Genomic DNA, 19293 nt, shown 5'->3' with positions numbered 1-19293 from the left:
TGTACCCATGGAACCACCAAAGCTGTTTTTTTTTCGGAGTACAAATTTATTATCAAGGTGTATATGTATATATATCAATGAAAGACCGCTCTCAACTGGATGGGCAAACAATCAATGTGCAAATGACAACAAACTGCAAATACAAAAGGAAATAGTAATAATAATGATAAAATAAGCAACAAATAGAGTACATGACATGAAGAGTCCTTGAAAGTGAGTCCATTGTTTGTGAGAACAGTTCAGTGAAAGGGTGAGTGAAGTTATCCTCTCTGATTCAAAAGCCTGATGGCTGAAGGGCAGTAACTGTTGCTGAACCTGATGGTGTGGGCCCTGAGGCTCCCGTACCTTCTTCTTGATGGTAGCAGTGGGAAGAAAGCGAGGCCTTGGTGGTGGGAGTCCTTGATAATGGATGCTGCTTTCCTGCGACAGTGCACCATGTAGATGTGCTCAGTGGTGGGGAGGGCTTTACCCATGATGAACTGGACTGTATTCACCACTTTTTGTAAGATATTCCATTCAAAGTCATTGGTGTTTCCACACCAGGCCGTGATACAACTGGCCAATATATTCTCCACCAGACATTTACAGAATTTTTCAAAGTTTTAGATGAAGTGCCAAATCTTCACAAACATCAAAGAAAGTACAGCGGCTGCCAGGCTTTCTTTGCATGCTGGACCCAGGACAGATCACCTCCAAGGCTCTCGTAAAATGGAGAGATCTATTGGAACCACAGATGTCCCTGCCTTTCCTCTTCTTTTACTATCCGTTCATTCCTTCAAATGTTCTTGCACCCATCTCATGTTGTGCAATATCATTCTGACATATTAGTTTGTTATCATCTGTAAATCCCATTTCAGGCTTAATCCTGCCCAGATCATCAAACTCTCAATATCTTAGGGGTACCATGGTAGTGTAGCAGTTAGTACAATGTTATTACAGCTAGGGGTGTTCTGGAGTTTAGAGTTCCATTCTGGTGCCATTTATAAAGAGTTTTTATGTTCTCCCTGTGAACGCGTTGGTTTCCTCTGAGTGCTCTGGTTTCCTCCCACGGTTCTAAAGAAATACTGGTTAGTAGGGTAATTGGTCATTGTAAATTGCCCTGTGATTAGGCTAGTAATAAATAGTTGAGTGGTGTGGCTCGTTGGGCTTGAAGGACCTGTTAAATAGACCCATAGAACCATAGAACACTACAGCACAGTACAGGCCCTTCAGCCCTCCATGTTGTGCTGTCCCATATAATCCTTAAAAAAAAGTACTAAACCCACACTACCCCATAACCCTCCATTTTTCTTTCATCCATGTGCCTGTCCAAGAGGCTCCTAAATACCCCTAATGTTTCAGCCTCCATCACCATCCGTGGCAAGTCATTCCAGGCACTCACAACCCTCTGTGTAAAAAACATACCCCTGATGTCTCCACTAAACTTCCCTCCCTTAATTTTGTACACATGCCCTGCAGTGTTTGATATTCATGCTCTGGGAAACATGCACTGGCTATCCACCCTATCTATGCCTCTCATAATCTTGTAGACCTCTATCAAGTCCCCTCTCATTCTTCTACGCTCCAAAGAGAAAAGTCCCAGCTCTGCTAACCTTGCTTCATATGACTTGTTCTCCAAACCAGGCAACATTCTGGTAAATCTCCTCTGCACCCTCTCCATAGCTTCCACATCCTTCCTATAATGAGGTGACCAGAATTGAACACAATACTCTAAATGCGGTCTCACCAGAGATTTGTAGAGTTGCAACATGACCTCTCTACTCTTGAACTCAATCCCTCTGTTAATGAAGCCTAGCATCCCATAGGCCTTCTTAACTACCCTATCAACCTGTGCAGCGACCTTGAGGGATGTATGGATTTGAACCCCAAGGTCCCTTTGTTCATCCACACTATTAAGTAACTGACCATTAATCCTGTACTCAGTCTTCTGGTTTGTCCTTCCAAAATGCATCACCTCACACTTGTCTGGATTAAACTCCATCTGCCATTTTTCTGCCCAACTCTGCAGCCTGTCTATATCCTCTTGTAACCTTCTACAACCTACAGCTCCATCCACAACTCCTCCAATCTTCGTGTCATCCGCAAACTTACTCACCCATCCTTCCACCTCTACATCCAGATCATTTATAAAAATCACAAATAGCAGGGGTCCCAGGACAGATCCCTGTGGCACTCCACTAGTCACTGACCTCCAGGCAGAATACTTTCCTTCCACAACTACCCTCTGCTTTCTTCCTATAAGCCAATTTTTTTATCCAAACAGCCAAATTTCCACTTATCCCATGTCTTATGACTTTCTGTATGTGTCTCTCATGAGGGACCTTGTCAAATGCCTTGCTAAAGTCCATGTAGACCACATCCACTGCCCTACCCTCATCAATTTCTTTTGTTACCTCTTCAAAAAAACTCAATCAGGCTCGTGAGGCATGATCTTCCCTTCACAAAGCCATGTTGACTATCCATGAGTAGACTATACTTCTCCAAATGCTAGTAGATCCTATCCTTAAGAATCTTTTCCAGTAGTTTGCATACCAGTGACATGAGACTCACTGGTCTATAGTTCCCAGGTTTCTCCCTATTACCTTTTTTAAACAAGGGAACTACATTTGCCTTTCTCCAGTCCTCTGGCACTTCCCCTGCACCCAAAGAGGATTCAAAGATCATAGCTAATGCTCCTGCGATCTCTTCTCTCAATTCCCACAACAAACTGGGGTGTATTATATCCGGCCCTGGGGATTTATCAATCTTAATGTTTTTAAGAAGATCCAGCACTTCTTCTTCCTTAATCTCCACATTGTCCAGCACACAGGCCCACTCTACTTCGACCTTATCCTGATCAAGATCCTTTTCACTTGTGAATACTGAAGCAAAGTATTCATTGAGGACCTCCCCAACCTCCTCTGCTTCCAGGCACATGTTGCCCTCTTTATCCTTTAACCTTCATTCTCGTCATCCTTCTATTCTTCACATACGCATAGAACGCCTTGGGGTTCTCCTTAATCCTACATGCCAAGGCCTTCTCATCCCCCCTTCAAGCTCTCCTAAGTCCTTTCTTTAGCTCCTTCCTGGCTACCCTATATTTCTCATAAGCCCCTCCTACTTCCTGCTTCTTATATCTAACATATGCTTCCTTTTTCTTCTTGATGAGTTGCCTCACATGTCTCAACAGCCACGGTTCTCTTTTCCTACCATTTTTTCCTTGCCTCAGTGGGACAAACCTATCCTGAACCCAGCTCAAGTGGTCCCTAAACTTCTCCCACATTACTTCTGTGCTTTCCCCTTTGAACATCTGTTTCCAATTTACTCTCGCTAGTTCCTGCCTCATCCCTTCAAAGTTAGCCCTTTCCCAGTTAAGCACTTTACCATTTTGTCTGATTTTATCCCTTTCCATAGCTGTGCTGAAGCTAATGGAGTTGTGGTCACTCTCACCAAAATGATCTCCCCCCCCCCCCCCCCCCCCCCCAAGAGGTTCGTCACCTGACCAGGTTCATTACCCAGAACTAGATCCAGTATAGCCTCTCCTCTCGTCGGCCGGTCCACAAACTGTGTCAGGAATCCTTCTTGAACACACCTGACAAATTCAGCCCCATCTATCCCCCTTGCACTCAGGAGGTGCCAGTCAATATGAGGGAAGTTTAAATCACCCGTAACTAATACCCTGTATTTCCTGCACCATTCTAAAATCTGCCTGCTTACCTGCTCCTCGGTGTCCCGAGGGCTATTTGGGGGCCTATAGACTACACCCAGCACAGTGATTGATCCCTTCTTATTTCTGACTTCCACCCAGACTGACTCCATGGACACTGCTTCTGCAGCGTCCTCCATTTCTCCCTTTCTATAGCTGTGATACTATCCCTGACCAGCAATGCTACTCCCCCCCACTTTTTTACCTCCCATCCTATTCTTTTTAAAACACCTGAACCCTGGGACCTGCATCATCCAATCCTGCCCTTCCTCCAACCAAGTTTCAGTAACGGCCACAACATCGTAGTTTCACGTACTAATCTCTAAGTTCATCCTCCTTGTTCCTAATATTCCTACCATTGAAATAGACACATTTCAAGCCCTTTAACTGGCTACAATTATGTTCTGTCCCCTGCCTGTCCTTCCTCAACAACTCAGAACTCTTAGCATCATGCCCTTGTCCTTCTACCTTAATCCCTGTACTCGCATTCTGATTCCCATCCCCCTGCCAAACTAGTTTAGCAATAGAAATACTCTTCTATTGTCCTTGTATCATTCAGAATTGCACTGACTGTTGCCCCAAATAGTTGAGGACACAATTCTTCCTTCTCCAGTTGTGATTTATTTCTCCCACCTTAATACAGGTGCAGAAATTATGGTCCTAATTCCTCCACTCAGTTCTCCAATGTATTTAGCAGCACTGCACTACACAACACAGAGGCTAGGGTCAATTAGGGTCAGTTAGCCAGGGCACTACTACAACGGAACTCTGTAGCAATGGGCAGCAAGCCAACATGATCTGCTCCTGATGCAGGGTCTCAGTCCAAACTGTTGACATCTCTTTGTCTCCCGGTTACATTAGACACACCAGAATGACATCTTGTCCCAAACCCAAAATGACTGTGAGAATAGCATCTAATGGAAAGATAAAAAAGACTGAAGATACTGGAAATCCATAGCAACAGACACAAAATGCTGGAGCATCTCTGCAGGTCAGGCAGCATCTATGGAAAAGAATAGAAAGTCGATGTTTCGGGCCTGAAGAAGGGTCTCGGCCCGAAATGGCGACTATCTATTCATTTCTATAGATGTTGCCTGACCTGCTGAGTTCCTCCAGCATTTTGTGGGTGTTGCTCTAATGCCTTAATGTGACCGACAGGTAGTTTATTGGTGGCAGCTTTGGGTTCAGTGGCAGAAGCCACCGTGAGAAAATTCAGCACTTTCCCACACCAATAGGGGATTAATAAAGTGGACGGAAGCATTTCAGGCAGCACATGCATTCTGGACTCATTCACTGAGGCACACAACACACGCAGGCACGTGCATGCAATTACACACACACACACACACACACACACACACACACACACACACACACACACACACACACACACACACACACACACACACACACACACACACACACACACACACACACACACACACACACACACACACACACACACACAGAAACAAACTTCACCTATACACACAAGCCCGCACTCACTTCCTTCACCCCCTCCTCCCTTACCCTGCCCCATTTAACCCTTGCAATTCTGTAGCACTGAGAGCCATAGGTTGTTACTGGTCAGAGCAGTGCAGCTTTACAACTGATAATGGCACTGGACTTTTGGAAGCCAGTCTGGAGTGACACATTAGAAATGTCGTGGAAGTTAGGAGCAAGCAACACGCACACGGTGAGCTCCCACAGAGAGCAGTGAGGCAGCTCCAAAGCTTCATTTTGCACACTCATTACCTCAGCTGATCTGACAACGGTTTGCCTGCCACTCACTCACAACTAGAGGCGGCAGCTTGTTATATTCTCCACTGAGCTCTGAATTTTGGCAGAATATTATGAAGTTAACTGGATTTTCTCTGACTTCAATGTGACGGACAGGTAGTTTATTGGTGGCAGCTTTGGGTTCAGCGGCAGAAGCCACCGTGAGAAAATTCAGCACTTTCCCACAACAATAGGGGATTAATAAAGTGAATGCCAAGCATTTTGGGCAAAATCAAGACCATGAGGTCCCGCAAATAACTTTATCGGCATCAAGAATAACATTTACATAGTTAGGGCTGTCAGTGTGAGTTGGCACATTGGGTAACTACTCACTCTACTCTGGTTCTGGCCTACTTCCAAGTTCAACAGGAAATCAAAGATTATGGTTTTGGGTGGGAAAAGAAGTGGATGTAGATTGTGAACCTGGAAGATGGAATCTCCTCATCTGGTTGAGTCGGCGCCTGCTCTCTGTTGTATTCCTGTGGCAGAATTGCCTTGTATAAATCTTTTACTTCATCTGGTTTTTGACTTCAGTTTAGAGGCTGGAAAGTAAAAATGACAGACAAGGGTGGAAATTGGAGTTGGCCACTTACATTAATTCTTTTTTGACTGATAATGGAATTTTCGATATTTGGAGATTTCGGCATTCTAAGGACAAAGAGTTTTTATTTTTCTCACATGTTTATCATTCTTACTCGAGAATTGACCTATTCTTTCATTGACTCTCGTTTTATTCCATCTGTAATTGGTTGTAATTATGACATTATAGCCATCTCTGATCATGCTCCAATGAAACTTTCTATTAAATTAATGGATACAGCTTCTAGTATTAGGCAATGGCGATTTGATTCTACCTTACTACAAGATCCAGATTTCATTAAATTTATGAAGGAACAGATCGATTTCTTCTTTTCAACTAATTCCATGGATGACATTTCTTGCGGAACACTTTGGGACACTTTTAAAGCATATATACATGGACAGATTATCTCCTATTCTGTTGGTTTGAGAAAACGTATTAAGAAGGAAACTCTTTTATTGGTTGATAAAATTAAAGAAATTGACAAGAAATATTCGACTGCTCCTAGTAAGGAGCTTTACAAACAAAGGGTTGAACTTCAAATGGAACACAGTTTATTACTTACATCTTTGATTGAAAATCAATTAATGAAAACCAGATCTGATTTTTATATACATAGTGATAAATCGGGTAAACTGTTAGCTAATCAATTGAAGAATGCTTTGGTTAAATGTCAAATTTTTAAGATTCGTCAACAGAATGGTGAATTGACAGTTAACCATGATGAGATAAACAAATCTTTTCAAGATTTTTATACCTCCCTGTATCATTCTGAATTCCCTCATGATCATAATACCATGCATGATTTTCTTGGGAAATTGAATTTTCCAAAATTATCATCAGATGATCTTTCAATATTAGAAACTCCTATTACGGATGCAGAAATTAAAAGGGTTATTTCCTCTATGAATTCTGGGAAAGCACCAGGTCCAGATGGGTATACAGTGGAATTTTTTAAGTGTTTTTCCTCTACTCTTTCTCCTTGGTTATGCAGGGTTTTTGAAGAAGCAATTAGATTGGGTAAACTGCCACAATCTTTTTATAGAGCTTCCATTTCTTTAATATTGAAAAAAGATAAAGACCCTACTGACTGTGCATCCTATAGACCAATATCCTTATTGAATGTAGATTCCAAGATCTTTTCCAAGTTACTGGCGTCCAGGCTGGAGGAGGTATTACCTCAAATTATCTCGGAAGATCAAACTGGTTTTATTAAAAATCACTATTCTTTTTTCAATATTAGGAGATTATTGAATATTGTTTATACTCCTTCACGTAGCACCTCAGAATGTGTCATTTCATTAGATGCAGAGAAAGTATTTGATAGAGTTGAATGGCCATACTTATTTACTGTGCTTGAGAAGTTTAATTTTAGTCCGACATTTATATCCTGGATTAAACTGATATATCATACTCCAGTAGCCTCGGTCTTTACTAACAATCAAAGATCTCCCTTTTTTCGTTTATTTCGGGGTACCAGGCAAGGCTGTCCTCTTAGTCCATTATTATTTGATATTGCTTTAGAACCTTTGGCAATTGCTATTAGAGAATCACAGAACATTTTTGGCATTACTCGTGGGATGGATATACATAAGTTATCGTTATACGCAGATGCTTTATTATTATATATTTCTGATCCTGAGAAATCCATTCCTGTAGTTATATCATTGTTGGCTCAATTTAGTAATTTTTCCAGGTATAAATTAAATCTTAATAAGAGTGAATTGTTTCCTTTAAATAGACAGGTTCCAATTTATGGAAATTTACCTTTTAAATTAGTTAATGACTCTTTTATATACTTAGTGATTAAAATTACAAAAAATTATAAGGAGTTATTTAAGGTTAATTTTTTACCCTTAATTGATCAGATTAAATGTTTGTCACTAAATGGTCACCATTATCTTTAACTCTGATAGGTCGGATTAATGCTATTAAGATGATTATTTTACCTAAGTTTTTATATGTATTTCAAGCGGTACCAATTTTTATTCCGAAATCTTTTTTTGCTAATGTTGATTCAAAAATTTCCTCATATATATGGCAGAATAAAAATCCTAGATTAGGTAAAAAATATTTACAGAAGGCAAGGAGGGAAGGTGGATTGGCATTGCCTAATTTTAGATTTTATTATTGGGCAATTAATATCCGATATTTGATATGTTGGTTAAAGGATTGGGATTTATCTTTTAGCCCTCATTGGGTAAACCTGGAAACTAAATCTGTACAAGGATTTTCATTGGGTTCTATTTTAGGGTCTTCTCTTCCCTTTGCTCTTTCTAAATTGCAGAAACGAATTGACAATCCGATAGTTAAACATACTTTACGTATATGGTTTCAATTTCGGAAATTTTTTGGGTTGAATCAATTTGTTTTAATTACTCCTATTGTATCCAATTTCTTTTTTCATCCTTCTATTATAGACCAAGCTTATTCAGCTTGGAAGACTAAAGGATTACTATGATTTTCCAATTTATTTTTGGATAATTGTTTTATGTCTTTTGAACAATTATCTAATAAATATAATTTGCCTAGATTTCATTTTTTTAGATATTTACAGATTAGGAATTTCTTAAACACTGTACTTCCTACCTTTCCAAATCTTGAGTCTTCGGGTATTTTGGAGAATTTGTTAGAACTAAATCCTTCTCAGAAAGGTGTAATATCAAAACTCTACAACATAATTATGAAAATACGTTCAGAGCCCTTCTATAAGATTAAAAATGATTGGGAAAGAGAACTTAACCTTACTATCCCTATTGAGAATTGGGATAAAATTCTTCAATTAGTCAATTTATCATCTATATGTGCTAAACATTCATTAATACAGTTTAAAGTTGTGCACAGGGCTCATATGTCCAAGGATAAATTGGCTCGTTTTTATTCCTATATAAATCCTATATGTGACAGATGTCATTCTGAGATAGCGTCTTTAACTCATATGTTTTGGTCATGTCCGCCTTTGAAAAAATATTAGAAAGACATTTTTGATATTATTTCCACGGTATTGAACGTTGATTTACAACCTCATCCTATTACTGCAATTTTTGGTTTACCAATGATGGACTCAATCCATTTATCTTCTGCTTGTCGAATGATTGCATTTCTTACATTAATGGCTAGAAGATCTATTTTGTTGAATTGGAAAGAAATTAATCCCCCTACCATATTTCATTGGCTTTCTCAAACTATGTTATGTCTAAATTTGGAGAAAATTAGAAGTGTTGTATTTGACCCTTCTATTAAATTTGAAAAGACATGGAGACCATTTATTCAATATTTTCATATGATGTAATTTGACCCTGTTCCAAACCTATTTGTTTTTCCGGTTTTGATTATATATATGTTGAGAGGATCGGAGTTGGCGACACTGATGATTTTGTATTTTTTTTATAGATACTATAAACAGCCCCTTATTCATATTTTTTTCTTCTTTTTCTTCCTTTTTTTTCTCTTTATTAGTTATTAGGTTGTTAGATTAGTTTTTATTAGGGTTAAAACATTTTTTTTCTTTTTCTCTTTTCTATTTTTTTACATATAATATGATATACCTAGTTTTGCTTTGTTTATTTGATATTTGTATCATTCATGATTTGGGAAGACTTAACTATATTGTAACTATTGCTTGTGTATCCTTTCATGTTCAGTTTAATTTTGTAAGTTTGTAATCCCACTATCTATGTATTAATCTTATCATGTTGATATTAATAATAATAAAAAAGATTGAAAAAGAAAGGGTGGAAATTGGATACTTAAGTTATTTGATTGCATCTGTTGACTGAACGGAGCTTTTCACAGACTTGGGTGAAAACCAGGGAGGAAGCATGAAACTTTAAAAAAAAATCAATTCCAGTCATAATGACCATCCATCAGGAGAAATAGCACCTCTTTTGTCCAACAGTACCACTGCATTTTATCAAGTCAACTTGATGGTGGCAAAAATGACAAAGACAGTCAAAGAGACGTCATTATTCACAAATTACTAATACACAGCTGTATATCAGGAGCTGTCATAACTAATCTGTGGTTATAATTCCCACCCTTACCCAATCCGTTTGCCAGGCAATCTAAAATAGCTGCGAATTAGTTTGATAGACATCACTGATCCATCCTTCTCAGCTCACTAAGCCCCAAAGAGCTAAGTTATTTCATGCTTCAAATCTAATATTGCCAGCCAGTGATTTAGACATGACTAAATGGATTCATCAAATTGCAATAGCATATCTCTTATCAACAAAGATTTCCATTGCTTGCCTGAATTCATGTATACATTTTTGACCATTATTTTTAACCGTGCCAATCAGAGTAGTCATGTCGGCTTAGTGGCTTAAACTTTTGACCTCCACGCTATCTGCACAAATTTTCAGAACTCCCTTGGAAATCGTACAATGGTCTTTCTAAGCAGCCGTGGATGACTGATGTTGCCTGTGACTGACTGACCCAGGTTCAGTGGCTTTATTAGACACTGAATCATCGACCCAGCTGGTCCTGATGGTTATCATTGGACTGCCGTCAACACCCTCTGTGTTTTGTAAATGCTGCATGCAATGTCTCAGACACTCTGTGGTGAACTATTTATACCTGTCTGGACACGCCCCCCCCGATGACTGCTCCTGTGGCTCCTCCCACAGACCCCTGTATAAAGGCGATTGGAGGCACTGCTCCTCCCTCAGTCTCCAGGATGTTATGTGGTGGTCTCTTGCTGCTGACAGTGCTTTCTTTCAGTTAATAAAAGCCTATCTCGACTCACGTCTCCGAGAGTTATTGATGATGCATCACAACCAAGTGAAATTAAAAAATAAAGATCAAGTGTGTCCAGCCCTCGTTAGACCCAGTGTTGGTACATGGGATCTGGATTCCACTGTCAGTGCTAGCTCAGTGGATTAAATTCTGAGTTAGAGCTTGCGCTTGAGACTTACGCATCATCCAGGTTGATGTGCAGTATCAGCATCTCACCTTTCTGATGTGACGTTAACACGATAAAAAGGAATGCTTGAAGAAAAGTTCCTCAAGTGTTTTGGCAATATGGAATTGATGGGCATATAGCACGGAAATAGGCCTTTCAGCTCATCTCATCCATGCTGACCGCATTGCCCACAGACTAGTTCCATCTGCTTACGTTTGGCCTGTAGCCCACGAATCCTCTCCCATCCATGTACTTATCTAGGTGACTTTTATCTCAAACAGCACCGACAGAACAGAGATGGGGAGGAATTTCTTTAGCCAGAGGGCAGTGAATCTGTGGCAATTACTGCCACAGACAGCTGGGGAGGCCAAGTCACTGGACCTATTTAAAGTAAGGGTTTATTGTACTTTGATTAGTAAGGGTGTCTCAGGTAACAGGGAGAAGACAGGGAAATGAGTTTGATAGGGATAATACATCAGACATGATGGAATGGTGGAGCAGACTCAATGGATTGAATAGCCTAATTCTGTTCCTATGTCTTATTGTCTAATTTTGTCATTTCTGCATAGGTGGAATCGTTTCCATGTCCAAAATTGCAGTGACAATACTTCAAATGTCAGTGCTAGGGAAAGACAAAGCACAAATGTAATTTATTCTTTCATATACAAGCAGGACAACATCAGTTCATTCTGGCAAGTGTTAAGACTCCAACTCCCCTACCTCAGGAACTATCATCTCCACATCCACTCTACCTGCGCCCTTCAAAATTCAATAGGTTTCAATGAGATTTCCCACTCGTCTAAACTCCAGGGTGTAGAGGCCCAGAGCCATTAAATTCCCCTGGTAGGTCATCCAACCCAACAGTATCCAAAGTAGTATACTTATTATTGAAGGGAATGGCTACAAGGGTACTTTGCACAGGCTGTCTACTCCCTTTCCCTCTCCTGACAGTCACCCAGGTACCTGCTTCCTGTAACTTCGAGGTGACTCCCTCTCTGCAGCTCCTGTCTTTGTCCTGTATGAGCTGACAGTCATCATGCTGCAGCTTCAGTTCCTTAACAAGGTCTCGAAGGAGCTGCAGCTTGATGCACTTCATGCAGGTGTAGTTATCGGAGACCGGAGGTCTCCCAGAGTTCCAACATCTCACGCAAAGAACATACCGCTAACCCTGAACCCATACTCACTGCACTAGCTATGTACAAATAGACAAAGAACGAGAAACAAATAACTTAGATCCTCTGCCTGTCCTCACTGAGTGCAGACATAGTAGGCTGAAGGGCCAACTCTAGTGCTGTACTGTTTTAGGCTCCTTCTGGGATTCTGTCACCCTGGTGCGGCGTGAGAGACACTGAAGCAGGATTAATAAATCACCGACTTTAATGCGAACAGTGTTAAAGGGAAAACAAAACAATAAACACTCGGCCAAATAGGGGTGTTAACTAAATCTCTCAAATAGAAAACGAAGCCTACACTGCGGCTGAAAGGAACAGCTAGGAATAAAATGAATCCCGCTAGTCTTCAGAGTCAGTTGACTCAACAGTCCAATTTCTCAGGCAAGGCCGAATGGAGATAACAAAATGTAGCTACATCCAAGTCTCAACAAATACTCTGATGGAATGAATAGAGTTAAATACTATCGCAATGAAATAATAATTAGCTGACACGTGCATATTCACAACACAATTGCCGTATCTGCTGTGCTGCCGAATCCGTGGTTGTGACAGATTCTCTGCAAGGTTGGTGAGATTCACTTGTCAGGTTCCCTCATTGTATGATCTCAGTCCTCTACCCCAGATGTCAGTGGTGATCTCTGCCCCCTACCCACCTCAATCTACCACCATTTCATCCACAGCATTTTCTGGTTATCTTCTCCCAGGGTTGAGTGCAAAAGTAAGGGGAGTAAGTTTAAGGTACAGGACCTCAAATAAAACTCCAGTAAGATTGGATGACAGGGGATTAAAGGTACACCACTGGTTATCTCACAATGTTAAACGCTTGCATATGTGCTCCTCCTTAAATTCGTCTGCAACACTGACAAAACGTTGTAAAGCTCAGCTGGCCAGGCAGCATCTGTGGAAGAAAATAAACAGTTGATGTTCTTGGCTGAGATCCTTCATCAGGACCCATCGATGCTGCTTGACTTGCTGAGCTCACTCAGCATTTTCTGTGTGTCATTCCTGCCTGTGGCCATCAAACTTTACAACTCCTCCCTCGGAGTGCCAGACACCCTGAGCCAATAGGCTGGTCCTGGACTTATTTCCACTTGGCATAATTTATTTATTATTATTTATGGTTTTATATTGCTATATTTCTACACTATTCTTGGTTGGTGCGACTGTAACGAAACCCAATTTCCCTCGGGATCAATAAAGTATGTCTGTCTGTCTGTGTTGCTCAAGAACTTCCAGCAATTGCAGAATCTCTTAAGCTGCTTAAATTCCTGACTGTCCCTGTAAACCTTTCCTATTCTTCTCTCAGACTTTTAGTTCAGCAACAGCCATTTGGAAGCTGCAGTCATCACTGCCAAGTTCCTCTTTTTCCAACTTCGTTGTGCTTGTTTGAGAAGAGCACCGATTTCATGGCAGGTTCTTGTTATGTTTGGTAAGTCCAAAACATAGCACTAATTGAAAGGAAAAGACAGGAGCCTGGAGATAGTATGATATAATTTCATTTTTACTTCAAGTGAGGTGTGCACATCTGATCTGGTAGCATGGTGACTTATGGACATTCATGTATTTTTACATATAATCCATAATGAATTACTTAACTTCATTTAAATGAATTATTTAAATTATTTAAAACAAGAATACTTAATTGAACAAAATATTTACAATATTACTCAAATATCACTGAAATATTAAATACATAACAGGTCTAATTGCATTAGAGTGGAGAGCAGAGATAGCCAGTATAAAATGGAGTGGTGAGACAGGGGCCAGAGGTGAATTATCATACAGAGTTCCTTCAAATTCTGGCATCTTCAGTCTCATATATCTGAAGAAATGGTGCTCCTTTCTAGCAGGGTTACATGGGGTTTACAGGAAGAAATGAAACCATTCAGCTCCCTGCTCTTTCTCAAAGTTCAAAGTCAAGCAGTCTTGTTTCCTCTTGTGGACAATAATCAGCTCTTTGGCTTTTCCGACTTTGAGTGGGCGGTTACTACTATGGCACCATTCAGCCAGATTTTTAATCTTCCTACTATTGTATATGCCGATTCAATGCCTCTTTTGATTCAACCGCCAACGGCAGTGTCATCAGCAAACTGGAATATGGTATTGGAGCTGTTCTTACCCTCACATATACTCATCTAATTTCTTCCTTTAACACATCTGGTTTCTTCCTCCCTACTTAGCCTATCCAGTTGTGAGCACAGTAAGTAGTTCAACCATGCAACACATCATGAAAATGGAACTAGTTGAGTGGTGCCGCAGCAACAACCCTGCACTCAATGTCAGTAAAACCAAAGAGCTGATTGTGGACTCCAGAAAGGGTAAGATGAGGGAACATAAACCAATCCTCATCGAGGGATTAGAAGTGGAGAGAGTGAGCAATTTCAATTTTCTGGGTGTCAAGATCTCTGCGGACCTAAACTGGTCCCAACACATCGATGCAGCTATAAAGAAGGCAAGACAGCGGCTGTACTTCATTAGGAGTTTGAGAAGATTTGGTTTGTCACCTAAAACACTTGAAAACTTCTGCAGCTCTACTGTGGAAAGCATTCTGACAGGCTGCATCACTGTTTGGTATGGGGGGCGGTGCTACTACACAGGATTGAAAGAAGCTATAGAAAGCTGTAGAATTAGTCAACTCAATCGTGGGTACTAGCCTCCATAGTATCCAAGACATCTTCGAGGAGCGATGACTTACAAAGGCGGTGTCCATAATGAAGGACCCCCATAATCTAGGACATGCCCTCATCTCATTGTTACTGTCAGGAAGGAGGTACAGAAGCCTTAAGGCACACACTCAGTAATTCAGGAACAGCTTCTTCCCCTCTGCCATCCGATTCCTAAATGGAAATAGAACCCGTGAACACAACCTCACTTTTAGAAATTATTTCTGCTTTTGCACTAATTTTAACTTTATCTACTTAATACACATATGTATACTTTCTGTACTTGATTTACTTTTTAAAAATATTCTCATGTATTGCTGCTATTCAGTTAAAAAATTCACAGCTTATGCTGATGATATTAAACCTAATTCTGATTCTGAAATGCATTTTGCTACTGAACTCCAAAGGGAAGAGAGGCCTCACATCTACCATCTACCTCAAATTCTGGACGGCTGCAAACAACATGCGTTCAACTAAATGGAGAATTGACACGGAAGTTAACCGTGAATTTCATCCAGAAATGTGGAATCTCGAGTCTCATTGTTTCCGGTGATCTTCATCTCCCATTACTAAGCTTTAGAGGCAGTTCTGTCACTGCCTTAATCATAATTGATATTGGTCTTTGGTGTGTTGCCCTTTGTCTGCATCTTGCACAGGTAGTAGAGAAAGACCTGAAAGCTTATCCCTATTTCCCTCTCCACTGATTCCTTCCAACAGTTTTTGTTTTGTTTTGTTTTATATTGGAATAGATATTGCACGCTGTTCTATCCTGAACCAGTATTGACCTTTACTAGCCTATTATGATAGAGAAGAGCAATGCCATCAATCTCACTCCCCCCTTCTTATTTCCCTGTAGCTCTGCAATGTATTCTTTCTCCAATACCCATCAATTTCCCTCTTACACTAAAGGGCAATTTACAATATATGATTAACCCACGTAGGGTTAACTCGCTCAAAGTTCAAAGTTCAAAGTAAATTTATTATCGAAGTATGTATATGTCACTATATACAACCCTGAGATTCATTTTCTCTCGCAGGTATTCACAGAGGAAAAAAGAAATACAATAGAATAAATGAAAGCTACACACTAAAGACTGACAAACAACCAATGTACAAATAAACTGTGCAAGTACAAAAATAACAACTAATAAAAATAATAGCAATAATGAACCATCACCACTCACTCAGATAATCACAAAATACTTACTGAAGATCAGAAAGGATACTGTAAGGGTAAGAAAGGATGTGAAGAGCAACTGATAATAGATTTCATAATTCAAAATCAAGCATTTGATTCTGTCCCAGACTCAATGGTTAATAGAAGATCTTATTATGTATAAAGTACACCCAATACTTGTGAAATTTCTTCAACATCTGAGAAGCGTTGGCATCACTCTATCAATTAACAACCTAAAAAGAACAACCACCATTATCAAAATAAACCATGGCATTTTCCAGGGCAAGTCTCTAAGCCCACTATTATTCTGTCTAGCTTTAAACCCGCTGTCTAATTTACTGAATCGGACAAAAAAATGGGTATTAAATCAGAAACAATGAAAGGGACTATACCTTGACACATCTTCTATACATGGATGATTTCAAATTATACGCTCCATCATCAGTAAAGCTAAAGCAATTAATTCAAATAGTCGAACTATTTTCAAACGATATAAACATGAATCTTGGACTAGATAAATGTAAAACATTAAACATAAAGAAAGGTGCAATACAGCTAGTATATACGGACATAAGAACATAAGAAGCAGGAGCAGGAGTAGGCCATCTGTCCCGTTAAGTCTGCTCTTCCATTGAAAAAGATCATGGATGATCTGATCATGGACTCATCTCCATCTACCTGTCTTTTCCTATAACCCTTAATTCCCTTACTATACAAAAATCTATCCAACTTTGTCTTAAATATATTTACTGAGGCAGCCTCCACTGCTTCATTGGGCAGAGAATTCCACATCCCCTGGGAAAAGCAGTTCCTCCACACCTCAGTCCCAAATTTACTCCCCCGAATCTTGAGGCTATGCCCCCTATTTCTAGTCTCACCTACCAGTGGAAATAACTTTCCTGCCTCTATCTTATCTATCCATTCATAATTTTATATGTTTCTATAAGATCTCCTCTCATTCATCTAAATTTCACTGAATACAGTCCCAGGCAACTCAATCTTTCCTCATAGTCTAATCCCCTCATCTCTGGAATTAACCTGGTGAACCTCCTCTGCACAGCCTCCAAAGCCAGTATATCCTTCCTCAAATAAGGAGACCAGAACTTTGCAGATGGAGTTCAACCCAGATAAGTGTGAGATGGTTCATTTTGATAGGTCAAATATGATGGCAGAATATAGTATTAACAGTAAGACTCTTGGCAGTGTGGAGGATCAGAGGGATCTTGGAGTCCGAGTCCATAGGACACTCAAAGTTGCTGCGCAGGTTGACTCTGTGGTTAAGAAGGCGTATGGTGTATTGGCCCTCATCAATTGTGGAATTGAATTTGGGAGCTGAGAGGTAAATTGGCAGCTATATACAGTAGGACCCTGGTCAGACCCCACTTGGAGTACTGTGCTCAGTTCTGGTCACCTCATTACAGGAAGGATGTGGAAACCATAGAAAGGGTGCAGAAGAGATTTACAAGGATGTTGCCTGGATTGGGGAACATGCCTTATGAAAACAGGTTGAGTGAACTCGGCCTTTTCTCCTTAGAGCGACGGAGGATGAGAGGTGACCTGATAGAGGTGTACAGTATAAGATGATGAGAGGCATTGATCAGGTGGATAGTCAGAGGCTTTTCCCCAGGGCTGAAATGGTTGCCACAAGAGGACACAGGTTTAAGATGCTTGGGAGTAGGTACAGAGGAGACGTCAGGGGTAAGTTTTTTTACGCAGAGAGTGGTGAGTGTGTGGAATAGGCTGCCAGCAACAGTGGTGGAGGTGGATACGATAGAGTCTTTTAAGAAACTTTTGGATAGGTACATGGTGCTTAGAAAAATAGAGGGCAATGGGTAAACAACACACACAAAATGCTGGTGGAACACAGTAGGCCAGGCAGCATCTATAAGGAGAAGCACTGTTGACATTTCGGGCCGAGACCCTTCATCAGGACTAACTGAAAGGAGAGATACTAAGAGATTTGAAAGTAGTAGGGGGAGGGGGAAATGCGAAATGATAGGAGAAGACCAGAGGGGGAGGGATGAAGCTAAGAGCTGGAAAGGTGATTGACGAAAGTGATACAGAGCTGCAGAAGGGAAAGGATCATGGGACGGGAGGCCTCGGGGGAAAGAAGAGGGGGGGAAGCACCACAGGGAGATGGAGAACGGGCAGAGTGATGGGCAAAGAGAGAGGGAGAGAGAGAAAAAAAACAACTAAATATGTCAGGGATGGAGTAAGAAGGGGAGGAGGGGCATTAACGGAAGTTAGAGAAGTCAATGATCATGCCATCAGGTTGGAGGCTACCCAGCCGGTATATAAGGTGTTGTTCCTCCAACCTGAGTTTGGATTCATTTTGACAATAGAGGAGGCCATGGATAGACATATCAGAATAGGAATGGGACGTGGAATTTAAATGTGTGGCCACTGGGAGATCCTGCTTTCTCTGGCGGACCAAGCGTAGGTGTTTAGCGAAACAGTCTCCCAGTCTGCGTCAGGTCTCACCAATCTATAAAAGGCCACACCAGGAGCACCGGATGCAGTATATCACACCAGCCGACTCACAGGTGAAGTGTCGCAGAATGAAAAGCCTCATCCTGAGAGCAGATTTAAAAAAGGAAGACATCTCCTTCTCTCCCATTTCCCGCACATCTGCCATCATCCCATCCACCCACCACCCCACTCGGGATAGGGTTCCCCTTGTTCTTACCTACCACCCCACCAGCCTCCAGGTCCAACATATAATTCTCCGTAACTTCCGCCACCTCCAATGGAATCCCACTACCCAGCACATCTTTCCCTCCCCCCTCTTTCTGCTTTCCGCAGGGATCGCTCCCTACGCGACTCCCTCGTCCACTCGTACCCCCCATCCCTTCCCACCGATCTCCCTCCTGGCACTTATCCTTGTAAACGGAACAAGTGCTATACCTGCCCTTACACTTCCCCCCTCACCACCATTCAGGGCCCCAGACAGTCCTTCCAGGTGAGGCGACACTTCACCTGTGAGTCGGCTGGTGTGGTATACTGCGTCTGGTGTTCCCGGTGCGACATTTTATATATTGGTGAGACCGGATGCAGACTGGGAGACCGTTTCGCTGAACATCTACGCTCGGTCTGCCAGAGAAAGCAGGATCTCCCAGTGGCCACACATTTAAATTCCACGTCCCATTCCCATTCTGATATGTCTATCCATGGCCTCCTCTACTGTCAAAATGAATCCAAACTCAGGTTGGAGGAACAACACCTTATATACCGGCTGGGTAGCCTCCAACCTGATGGCATGAACATTGACTTCTCTAACCTGTTAATGCCCCTCCTCCCCTTCTTACCCCATCCCTGACATATTTAGTTTTTTTCT

Source organism: Hemitrygon akajei, chromosome 7 (genome assembly GCF_048418815.1).
Source record: "Hemitrygon akajei chromosome 7, sHemAka1.3, whole genome shotgun sequence".
Classification (NCBI taxonomy): Eukaryota; Metazoa; Chordata; class Chondrichthyes; order Myliobatiformes; family Dasyatidae; genus Hemitrygon; species Hemitrygon akajei.
Note: the sequence above shows the minus strand (reverse complement) of the source record.